Here is a 12,887-nt window from a genome sequence, read left to right on the forward strand (position 1 = left end):
AATGTTTTTCGGCAGCCTATTGCAGGAAGAATTGACAGCGATAGGTACCGCGACCAGTGTCTATCGCTGTCAATTCTTGCTACAATCTACTGCCGAAAAACATTATACTGTACTGTAGTATTTTTACAGCGTTATGATCGTTGTCGTAAAAGATTATCACAGCATTTTATCAAGTATTAGCCTACCATTTGCAGTAATAAATATAGGAGCCTACTCTTTTTGCAATCTATGAACTTTTGATTTAACCATAGCCCTGAACATTGATCGCATTATTTACATAATAATCTATCGTTTGTTTACAGTAAGCTTGTAACACCATTTACATCAGGGGTTCCCAACCGGGGATACGAGATTAAACATCAAGGGGTACGAAGATCATTCGGCCACACAGCAGCTTTTCAAACACATTTCACAGTACAGTTTTATTGTGGAATTGTAAATGGCATTATACCATTACAGCCTTTGCTTTGAAAAAAACCCAAATATCTATCAATAATTGTTGTTATTTAGTAGGCTACAAGAAGCCTCATTGTCTCATAACAATGTGTTTTTTACTTGTTGCCGCTGAAAATAAAAATGGAAACTTTGCTGATTTTCCTTGTCTTGATCAAATTGCAAATAACTCTTTGCTGCAAAATGTCAAAAATGAAATTATTTCCCATTTAAAGATGCTGGTTGATTCTTTCGATGGTTACTTTTTTTCTGGTGAATTGAATTATTTCTAGCATTGGATTATAAATCCTTTTCTTTTTGATTTAACAAAAATGTCGGATGGTGATAATTTGAAGAAGAACATCATCGAAATGAAAAGCTGCCAAAAATTGAAATTGCTATTTGACAAATCAAAGTTAGAAGATTTTTGGTGTGTTGCTATGAAGCTTTCCTAAATCTTGCTATGGAAACCATGAAAGTGTTAATTCTCTTCCCAACAACTTATTATTACTGTGAAAGTGGCTTTTCGACCATGATGTTCAGGGGTCACCAACCTTTTTTGCATGCGGGCCACTTTGGCACTAAGGAGAGCTGTGGCGGGCTGCACTAATAAAATTGTATGTAGGTTGATTCTTATGCTAGAAAAGAACACATTTCGTACCCAGTATCCAGCGTTACATGTTGTTCATATTTATGTTAGAATACCGCAGCAACAAAATTAATCGAACAACGCTACTGCCAGGCCAAGCTCCTTTTACAACACTTTTGACTTTTTTAACAATGCCTAATAAGCGAGGCCACTTGTTTTGCGCACTTATAGCGAGGCGAGCGGTTTCATCAGAATATTCATCGCCAAGCAAGAGTGGTGTTGTCACTTCGCTTCACAAAAGATATTTTGCAATTAACAATTTCAGTAAATAAGGAAATGTTTGACACATCGCAATACAGTCAACAATAGTGACCTGTAAACATATCAGCGAAAAATAGGCTCCAGTAACAAGGAGAAAGAAACCAGGCACCATGAAACAAACGCTTGTAGAAATCACCGAAAAATCGTAATTCTATCGTAATTCATGAACACTTGAACAGTCTTCCCTCTAAAAAAGCTATGAGTTGGTTTTTCATCCTTTTTGTGAGAGTCTATAAAACCGTCTTTCTTTTATTATAGACAACTGTCACTTGTGATGCTTATTAGCGTGGCAAGAATTTGTTGATTAACAACATTTTGCAATACTTGCTTCGGCAGTATATGCTTCGGCAGTACATGATTCGGCAATACTAAAATTGGAACGATACAGAGAAGATTAACATGGTCCCTGCGCAAGGATGACACGCAAAATCGTAAAGCGTTTCATATTTCTTAAAAAAAAAAGGATTTTGCAGTACTAAGCTAAATATTTTCATAATACAATCAGAAAAAGTCTTTAAATTTATATATAATATTTTGCCAATTTATTATAAATTGAGTTGGCACACCGATCTATTTTGCCAACAAAAACTTGCATAAAGAGAACACTGCTCGTGAAACACAATAACGATGAAACGCACACTAATGTTTACATGACATTTGCAAACTTAAAATAGGCAACCCTATGCTCACAGACATTTTCGAAATTCAAAAACAGACATTTTAATCAACCACTGGGACAGTATGGCTGGACATCGCATTGGAATAGCTTTAAGCAACCCCCACCTAGAACTATAATCTGATTGGTCGGTCGGTGGAATCGTATGTAAAGCGAAAATATGCTTCCCGGAAAGTATTTTTGCCTTCGTGCTCTTTAACTCCTTAAGAAAAGTATTTTGGTTATACTTGTACGCTGATATCTTCCGCGGGCCGCACCGATACAGCGTGGTGGGCCGCATGCGGCCCGCGGGCCGCCAGTTGGTGACCCCTGTAAGTATATCAAGAATATGTGACACAGAAATCGTCTGCAACTGGAAGATGATTTACATGTTGCCTTGAGTAATTTCGAATCATCGTTTGAACGAACTTTATCAATGAAGCAGCAACAAATATCTCACTGAGAAGTGACTAACAAAATAACGGACATTTTATTTAGTTTGGTAATTTGTGCATTTTTGTGTGAAATATCGGTTTAACGTTTAATTGGGCTATAAAAGCAATTTAATTTAGCAATATATACCTGAAAATTTCAATCAGAGTTTTTTTGGGGTACGAAGAATGCTCTGACCTGACAAAGGGGTACGAACAGCAAAATAGGTTGGGAACCCCTGATTTACATAAATAATAAATATACAAATGTTTCTTTTCCAGTTGCAGCATAAGCTTAATAATGTTTCTTGCCTTCGACGCAGTTGTGTCCAGTCAAATGGCTGAAGCACTTCTTGTTAGGCGGGCATGAGTTTTGCGAACATGTATCTGCAAATTCATATAAAATATCAAAATGTTATATTTGGTATAATAGACAAGTTTTCAACACAGCTAACATCCTGTGATTTTCCCTGAAGGTTCTCTGCGAGTAACAAATTGAATGCCTTCATTGCACGTTTACAGCAGAACCTTCCTTGCCTTGAAAACGGCTTACTTTTACACTACAGCAATGACGCAGATAGAAAGACAATTTCAGGGGGCAAAAACAACTTTTGGAGGGGCAAAAACTTTATTTAGACAAAAGATTTTGTTTAAAACGTTATTTAACATGTAATACAATGTTATTAAAACTTTTTAATAGTGTTAAAACATATTTTTTGGAGGCAGATAAATTTTTTGGGGGGGGCATTGCTCCGGGGACGTTGCCCCTCGTGGCTGCGTCCATGCACCACAGAAAATTAGTTGCAAGCATGCAAGATATTGAACTTTTATCCTCGTCATATATTGCGCAACTACGTCACAGCTGATCGCTTGGCTTGTGCTGTTGCTTTTGTAAAAAAAAGTTCCCGTAAATTTACGGACACTTTATAGAAGGTATGACGCTTCTTGTACAGCCAACTGTACTATTAACCTTTGGTTTGGTGTTTAAATTTACAACTGGCTTTTTTGATTATAATGATTCCCACAATCATTCAAAACAGGATTAAATTATCCCTTCTGGTGAGAAAACGAAAGCCAATGTTTCAAACATTCCATATCGAGAAATTCCCTGTTGTAGTTTCGAAATGTGATCTAGACATTCCAAACGGTTTTGATCCTAAACTTTTCGTTTCGCTTTCAAAGCTACGGTCGGCTATGCTCTGGTGTGTTTGCAACCATGTCATCAGCATCTTATTGCGAACAACAATTACGCAAGGTATTGCACCAATTGTCATCCTGGGAAATTTTATTCATGAGCTATTCTGGAGTTGTTAAAGGACTTTATGTTTAGAGTTAAATTTGGTCTCAAACCTATGGTCATGCCGCAAGCATATTTTTCAGCCCGCAGTCAGTAAGCTCGAAAGACGATGTTTGTGAATGGCAATTTGGCAAAGGTCATTGGACGCAGCCTACATAGAAATTTACAAGATTAACATAAATCAGTTTCACTTATACAACACAAAACCTTTTCAATAGATCAACATCTCAATAATTCCAATGTTTACTTGTATCATCCCTATGATCTTGAGGGAAATGTAGGCTACATCATTTTTTGCACTGGTGATATTGTTAAGTTTCTTGACTGTAAGTCCAATTTGGAAAGACACATGGTAAGATGAACAAACTATTACTTAAGTAGCCTGCATGCAATAGAATGGATGATTGGGTGTACTTATGTTACAGTATTTGCAAATTTTTATTACTTACCATTGCTGGACGCGATGGTCGGTAAAGCTGTTGAAAGGACCGAGTGTGAATTGCAGGTAGAATTACCAGAATAGTTGCTCACTGCCCGAAATGAATTCAATGTTATTCAGATTGTTAAATAATGTTTCAACGCGCAAGTCCATCTGTTTTTTTGTTTTTTTTAATTGAAATTGATAGCTAGCCTGTCGTAAGAGTCTAGGGCTTAATTTAGAAGCGTATGGAAGAAATTAAGCATTTACACACCAGTAGGTCACGCATGATTGAGTTTGTAGCCTACACCAAATTTTGAAATTGAAAAAGTGATCAACGAATTCAATAAAACATTGTAATCAAGGTATAATGTAATAATGTAAAAAAGATAGTGCAATATTGCGAATGTGGAGGGTTGCAATTTTAAGTTGTGCGCTTTGTGTCTAATAGCATGTAACTGATGTAAGTAGGCTATGCTGTGATAACCAAATAGATATTTTGCAAAAATAAAGTACACACATCTACTTCTAAAACAAGATGTAGCCCATACCGTCGGACGTCGGTGACATGGTCAGCTACAAAGCTTTGGTGTTAAACTTGAAGAAAACTTTAGTCAGCTTCAACAAAGACTCGATAACCTCCGGAAAATTTACAACAACGGAAGAACATTAGTCTGTTGCACTTGTAGTTGTAGTTTACTATAATATATATACTTGTAGCCTACTCACGTTTTTGACAAGCAAAATTGTACTTTTCAGTGCGGTTTGTTTTAATCCACTGGGTAGTATAAGTTATGTTAAAATTCGTTTGATTTTCGTCGCTTGTGTTGCGAGCAGAAACAATCATCAGAAAAGCATCAGATTCTGGAGTCAAAGCACTTTCGTTTTCAGACCAAAATATCTTGTCATTTTTAACCCAAATACTCTCTGTCCACGGCAGAGAAGTTTGGAAATTCCAGTGTTTGATAACTATCTCCAAAGCCAAAGTGCTGGCTGCAGTTTCGTTCTGAATATCCAAAAGATCGGATTGTTCGCTAGTACACTTTCGAACAGCTTCTGCATACGTGGATACAATCTCGTGAAATGTTACTTCGTATTGCCTATCGGGAAACCCTGGAACATATGTGTGCGAATGGCACCTATTAATTGATAGGAAAGTATGCACTGCATATATTATAATGAAGGTGACAACCAAAAACAACAAGTAAATTGAAGAAATCATGAAGAACACCGTTTGATAATTTTACACCGTTTGTGTAACAATAAATGAATTCATATAAAACTTTACGTCTTGATGCACAACTGAACTATTCTGTTGCAACTGAAGTTAGGAAAGTTATTTTGCTTATTCGCTTTTCTTGAACAGTCGGCGGTAACATGATATTGTTAAACCTTTCCTGGAGCCAAACCATAAAACTATAGGCTACGCTTTGCAAATCGTTTCAGGAGCAGGCTAGATTTTCTATAACTTTTTATAAGAGCTGAGATCAACGTATATATGCAGGGTCGATGAGAGGATAAGCTGGACCCGGTTCCAATGAGATCTTCTGGCCCCAAACTAAGACACTTCTAACAAAAACCAGTATATATCCAAAGAATGCGTGATATATTTTTTTTCAGTTTTCCCGGTTTTTGTCAACGTTAAGGTACCCTAAATTTTTCCCAGAGCCGGTGAAAAAGTATCACCCTGTCAACACTGCTGTATAATAGTGTATATATGCGATGGATGCAGCCCTATATCAAAACAGATTATATTATTACCTACCATTGCTAGTCGTAATGGAAGGTGAAACTGTTGATGCGAGCGACTCAGAGTTGCAAATCGAATTTGGAGTATACTTGCTCACTGTACAAGATACCAGAGTTATTCAATGCCAAATACTATTAGTAAGCTAATGTATTTTCTTTAATCGAAGTTGTTGTTGCTCTTGAAATATTGGTTTAGACATGGCCACCTGGAGATGTGGCCTGATTTGTCACATTTTGCAGATTTTGATTACAGCTACTGCTAGTGCTTGACTGACATTTTTGAGATGTTTTTACTTTTTGCGGTTTCCTAATGACAAAAAACTTTTTTGTTGCCTTGGGGAAGCAGTAGCAAATGAGAAAAAGTAAGTTGAAAAACGCAAAATCAGACTGTTATTGAAAATTAACAGTCTGACTAAAATCTACAAAATCAAATTTTCTTTGTTTTTTAACATGTGAGGATGTTAAAGCCAATTGTGTCATCTGGGGAAAAGAATAAAGAAAGCGTAAAAATCTAATTTTTAGAAAAAATTATTTAAACGTTCGCCCAAAGTTAGAAAAACTTGGAAATTTCTGCAAAATGTGACAAATCAGGCCATATCTTTAGGTGGCCATGGTTTAGAGATGCAATATAGGCTATACCGCTATAGCCTAGCCTATGCTGAGTGGTTCAAATTAATCATTACACATTGTCATATCAGCAGGTAGCACAAAAAGTAAAATTGCAAAGTGGTGTAGAAATAAATTGGAAAACTGTAATCTCGGTATGAAATATAATGAAAAAACAAACAGTAGCCTACAACTTAAGTTGTGACCAATTGTTATTGGAAGTGCTGAGTGACGAATCACTTGTCTGTGGGGAGGCTATCCTGTGATAGCCAAATCAACAGTATTGTCCAAATGAAATACATCTTTCCACTTCTAAAAAAATATGGCAACATGTATAGGCTACCGTAAAAGCTATATGCTTAGCTATCAACGCTTTGCGTTTGATATTCAAGAAAACTGCTATAATATTGTAATAATCTCAGTAAAACAAATGTCGTTTCAAAAAGCGTAAACTGGGTGCTTTTATTTCGGTAAATTTGATAGCACAGTGCTATTTGTACTCACATGTTTGACAAGCAAAATTGTGCCTTTCACTGCTGTTTGTTTTAATCCACTGGGTAGTATGAGTTATGTTAAAATTCAGTTGATAGCAGTTGCTTGCGTTCAGACCATCAACAACCATCAGAAAAGCATCAGATCCTGAAGTCAAAGCACTTTCGTTTTCAGACCAAGATATATTGTCATTTTTAATCCAAATACTCTCTGTCCAAGGCAAAGAAGATCCGGATATCCTACGTTTCATGGCTATCTCCAAAGCCAAAGCGTTGGCTCCAGCTTCGCTCTGAATCTCCAAAAGATCTGATTGCTTGGACGCACACTTCTGAACAGCTTCTGCATACGTGGATACATTCTCATGGAATGTTGCTTCGTATTGCGTATATACTGCAACATATGTATGCGAATGAAAAGGATACCTCTTGATTAGTAGAAAAATACGTAGAATAGACTAACTTGTGCCATAGAAGTAACAAGAAAGGGAAACAAATTAACAAAATACTCAATGTGAAACATGTCATTTTTATGCTTTCATCGCAAACACATAGGCTTAGTAGCCTAATCGACAATCTACTTTTAGTCGGTCTTGTTTCAATTCAGCTTTTGTATTACGTCAGTGCTTGTCTTGTTTTTTTAGCCACCATGCATTCATCACCTTGAAACGTTTTAGTTGTTAAACGATACAATCACTTCTTTTTCATAATCAAAAGTATTTTGTTGGCTTCTGTGCCAAACCAAGGCTATTATAATAATGATAATAATTTATTTCACACCAGTTGAGTGAAATAGGCTAATTATAGTGCATAGACTCCTTAAGTAAGTTACTTAAGGAGTGCATAGACTCCTTAAGTAAGTTACTTAAGGAGTGCATAGACTCCTTGAGTAAGTTACTTAAGGAGTCTATGTTATAGTGTCAAAATCGATAGACGTCGAAAGGTTGTAAAATTGCGTCTTTTGCTGGTTGTTAACGCTATGAATTCGCCCTAACAAGATAATGATCACATTCAACTCACATTTTGCCTTAGAACAAATAAATCCAAGAGATGAATTGCATGGCAAGTCATTCCAAGCAACTCTGGTGGCGTTTTTATATACAATCAGCCCAGCACACCTCTTGTTGATATATCCATTAGGTTCACCTTCAAAAAAATATGATATGCTAAGCTACTGTTAATGTCACCATGCATTCCTCTTCTTGTGCACCAGATTTACAGCATAACGTTGCCTTATGACAAAATGTAGAAGTCGAAACATCTATTTTTTGTTCAACTTTTGATACGTGTATACCAAAATATTTTTTGAAACTTTGCACAAAAATGGAATACTTAGTATAGTCTATCATCGAAACATTGTAAATAAAGCAGTTACTGGCAACACTTCGACGCGCAGAGTAGCCTAAATTAAATATTATTCTCAGACAACACATCAGCGATTTGGGAATCAAAATATAGTAAATCACCAACTTATAGTAGTCTAGTACCGAGTACCGTAATAAGATTTTTAACTTCAACAATAAGTTAATTATACTGAAAAACTTACCAGATCCCCAGTTTGAGTAGGCCACATTCCTTCCACTTAGCCACGTGAAATTTAAACCTTTTTGTGTGCTTTTTAGTCCTATCCAAAAAGAGCCATTGAAGATCAACTCTCTTGCAAGAAAATCTTGAAAATAAATTAAATTGAAATGTAATCTCCACAAGTCACATAAAACTGCATAACGACAGCAATAAAAAGTCCACCTGTAGGAATTTGTTAGTTCAATAAAAACGTATCTTCTTTAAACGGTTTAACCGTTGAGAGGGTAAGTTAGGCCGGTAGCTACCAATGAGACTTTCTGGTCTCCAATTGATTGATTGATTGAATCTTTATCCTCGGACTGGGAAAGCTTCTTGCAGAGCTTAATCCTGGCAGTTTCGCATACTTGTAGAGGCTTTGAATCACTGACGCAGGCCCGGTCACCGAGATTGACAGAGTGAAGTTTCTGATTGTTGAAGTCTTGCTGCCGAGGAATTATTCCATCCATTAGATGCCGCTGAATGGAGAGCAGCCCTTAACGTGCTTTGCTCAAGCACACACCCCGAGAGTCGAACCAGCGCTGCTTAATCTTTAAGCTTCTTCGTTCCAGAATTCACGCGCGAACCAATTGAGCTATCTTGGCGGCTGATGTGTCAAGATTCATTGTTGGGTTCAAACTGAGCATGTATTTTGCAAAAATTGCTTAAAATGGCTGTTCAGTGTTCAGCACTTGTGTTGGTATCTAGCCCCATAGGCGTAGCCAGGGGGGGGGCGAAAGGGGCCATGCCCCCCCCCCCTCCCCCCTCGAAATTTCAAACTTTGGATTCCGAAGTTGAGACCTTTGTTGAAAATATAATAAAATTTGTAGAAATTTACAACGTTTTCCAAGACATCTGGCTATTTACACCACCAAGGACTTGTTTTAGACACACAAAAAGACACCAATAAATTTTGCATATCAAAATTCGCATAAAATTTACGCGATTTACGTTTCTTTTAACTAATTTGTGGAAGCAATTTCAGAATGGCTTACTTTGTTGAGTTTTTGTGTAGCTGAGTTTTGGTGTTCTCTAATTTTAGCCGCAGTTTTTGCCCATTCGTGTGTAAGAGCTACCTTTAATAAGTTAGTAGCTGTTTATCTGCAAATAAATTTCATACAAATATTACCCTAAAAGTGTTTCCAGAAAGTGCTATAATCCATTATTTGAGTGTAATTTTGCAAAAATTTTCCGGGGGACCATGCCCCGGACCCCCCTAGAATACGCGTGTCTTTAACACGCTCTGAGATACGTCACTGCACATCAGGTGGCGATGGCTTAAATCAAACACTTTGTCGTCCTTTTCAATTCATCAAATATTTGGCCCCCCCCCAAAAAAATTTTCTGGCTACGCCACTGTCTAGCCCGAGTAATTGTTAACACCACTGCTTAAAAGTGATATCAAGCAAAGCACTTCGACTCTAAATAAACCAGCTCAGTGGTCGAGTGGCTTTGTCTTCGTCTCTGATGGCGGTGGATCGATTCCAGGTCGGGTCAAACCGAAGACTTTAAAAAAGGTACCGATTGTGTTCTTTCTTGCATAACGCAGTGATAATGTAATCACATCGTAAACCTGATATAATATTAAAAATGAGCCCTTTCGCTAAAAGACCTTAGCTGTTGCAGAGCGACAATAAATAAAACCATAACATTATTACTTTGACTGTAAGATTAGTCAAAAAACAAGGATTTATAGAAAAACAAACCTGATGTTCTGACGTATGTGGCAACATGAAACAACAATTAATTTACCTTCAACATGGCTAGAGGGTATTTCTGCTAAGTTTCCACCCATCTTTTTGCAAGCTTCTTCGGCTTTATTCCAAGGTGTCATCTCAGTGGAAGAAGCAAAATAGCAACGACTTTGAAAAGGCCTCCAATTTGTTAAGCATCCGTTCCATTGTGCTAGATTTATGGATGTATTTATGATTGAGTGCCTGAGCGACTTTTATTGTATATCTTAACTTTATTTAACGTCATTACCAAATCGAAATATGCCTACTATCTTATCAAAAACCTTCAAGTAGAGCAAATAGCAGCTACTCTGGAATCTTTTAGGCAATGTTTTTGTTGATTTTTCGACACGATATGAAGGTGCAGATAGCCCCCTTGCAAGATGGCCATATGATATTCAACATGCCTTTAATGTATTCTTTACAAAACTTTCCGCATTTAACTCACCTTGAGTGGTAGTAAAGCAAGAAACGATGCCGAGCAATAGGCCTACAAGATAAACTAGAGTTTTAAAATCCATTTGTCTATCTTTAAACTCGAACACTGTTCATGAAAAAGAGAATTAGCCTAAATTTCATTTATTGGCTAACACTTGAGCTAATCTTTATTCTAATCTGGATAAATGAAAACCAATTTCAAAGCGAAATTCTTTAAAAAAGTCACTCAAAACATATTACATTTATACAGCCCAATATGCCTTTGGTAAAAGTTTCAAGATTCGTTTTTTACGATTTCCTACTCTGTGATATGCCTATTTTCTTTTATTCAGAAAAACAAACAACAGACCTGATGCAAAATAACTTTCAATGCTAACTGCTGGTAAAAGGACCAGTAAACAAAATGTTTTGAGAATTACTGAAATATCGGTAATTGAAACTACAGAATGGCTTCGATAATTGGTGATTTCTTCGCACCAAGCGTCACACAGAGAAAGCCACATCATATTAATGATCTTAGTAGAACGCACACAAGCTTGTTTTCCGTTTAATCTAATTTGGTTATAACCACACACACTTTCCGACAGGGACGTGCAGTCAGGGGAGGCAGGTGAGGCAGTGCCTCACCTGCCAACATCTGGCAAAGCAAAAGTTATATCAAAGAAATGGTTATCACAGAATAAATATTTTTTGTTGAAAAGTAGTAAATATTGCACGTTTTTAGGTGCTTTAGTTTGTGTGAATTGCTGTAGATGTGCCCCCTTTCCCCCAAATTTTACGTTTCTACACCCAAACTGTGCTTTAATTTGTTTCTGTGGCGATATTCCTATCGAGCGTTCATGTGGTCAAAATCGTTGAAATACGCAAGGAGAGGCAACGCCAGCTTTGCCTCACTTCAGATCAGAAAACTTCCATACACTGCACTATGCGTGCCTTTTTCTTTCGCAAAGTCGCCAGAAATCATCATGAACGATTTAGCTACGATTTGAGGCACGCCTCAAATGTGACGTCACAGCTATGAAACCTTTTTCGTCAAGCTGGAGTGCCCGCGAGCCTACGTGGTATGTGACTTCTTGCAGCGTAAAGGATTGTTTCTTATAAAATGTAAATAAAATGGAGGAAGATTTAGTATCAAATCTGAGAGATTTTTAAAATCTAAACTTTCAATTCAAAGTTGAAGTCATAAATAAAGGAAGACCTGTTCCAAATTTATAAGGTTTGCATCAGACGACTGAACAAAAAAAAATAACTTGCAACTTTCAAAGAGATTGGTACTCAAAAAAGAAGTGGCTGTGTGGCTATGCTTTAAAAATTGCCTTTTCTGCTTTCCCGTCTCTTATTTTCAATATCTAGTGATAATGTTTGGAGTAAAGAAGGGTCTCTACAACAAAGTCACAGATGTTTTAGTCCAAAAGGATAGGCGCATGGATTTTATTTTTATTAAATGTGAAAGCATGCTGCTAATTTTTTTGATTAGTAAGTTATGACACCGTTTTTGTTGTTAAAAAATTTTATTGTAAAAGTGACTTGAAAAAAGTAGTGCCTCACCATCTAGGAACCTCACCGCACGTCACTGCTTTCCGATAGTCCATCGACAGGCACAACAACGGGGTTAAATTTCTGATAAACTGACAAGAAGCTGTTCTCACGCCATTTGATGACTGATGTAAATAAAGCTTTAAATTTAAGGAAACTGAAACACTGAAGGCTATTTTTGTGTTTTATTTTATGACGTTGACAGAAACAAATCTTCAGTGACCCATAAGTTCTGTTTTATGTGCGCTCTAAAATTAACAGTTTGTAGAAAGAGGGTTCAGGCTGAGTTGAAATACATATACTTCTTTTGCTCAAAACCACACGGCGAAACGATTATTATTGAACACCTTGTTTCGAATCATTCATTACAGATTTAGAGAATGAGTCCTTCTCCCTTCTGTTGTTCAATTTAAAAAATGACAAAGCTTTAGTAGAGAGTTTGCTTTGTTGAACCATAGACAAACAAAACAAAATAACTTTAGCGGGTCAATCATGTTTTATTACAAAGCGATATAACATAATTAAAAAATCAACTCAAACATTCTCGACACGTACGGTACGTGTGCCCTCACCAGGAATTACTTAAATCTGCAATGTAGGCCTACATAAAATGAAAAGTATAAAATAAATTCGT

General features: G+C 36.8%; 1 non-coding gene across 1 annotated transcript; it reads left to right on the top strand.

Moving 5' to 3' along the window:
• The first annotated feature begins 1,690 nt into the window (after positions 1 to 1,690).
• Positions 1,691 to 1,793, top strand: LOC145781475 (U6 spliceosomal RNA). Its single transcript, XR_014290765.1, has one exon. It is a non-coding gene; the product is annotated as a U6 spliceosomal RNA (small nuclear RNA).
• Positions 1,794 to 12,887: the final 11,094 nt, after the last annotated feature.

The sequence above is a fragment of the Aplidium turbinatum genome, chromosome 12 (genome assembly GCF_918807975.1).
Source record: "Aplidium turbinatum chromosome 12, kaAplTurb1.1, whole genome shotgun sequence".
NCBI classification, from domain to species: domain Eukaryota; kingdom Metazoa; phylum Chordata; class Ascidiacea; order Aplousobranchia; family Polyclinidae; genus Aplidium; species Aplidium turbinatum.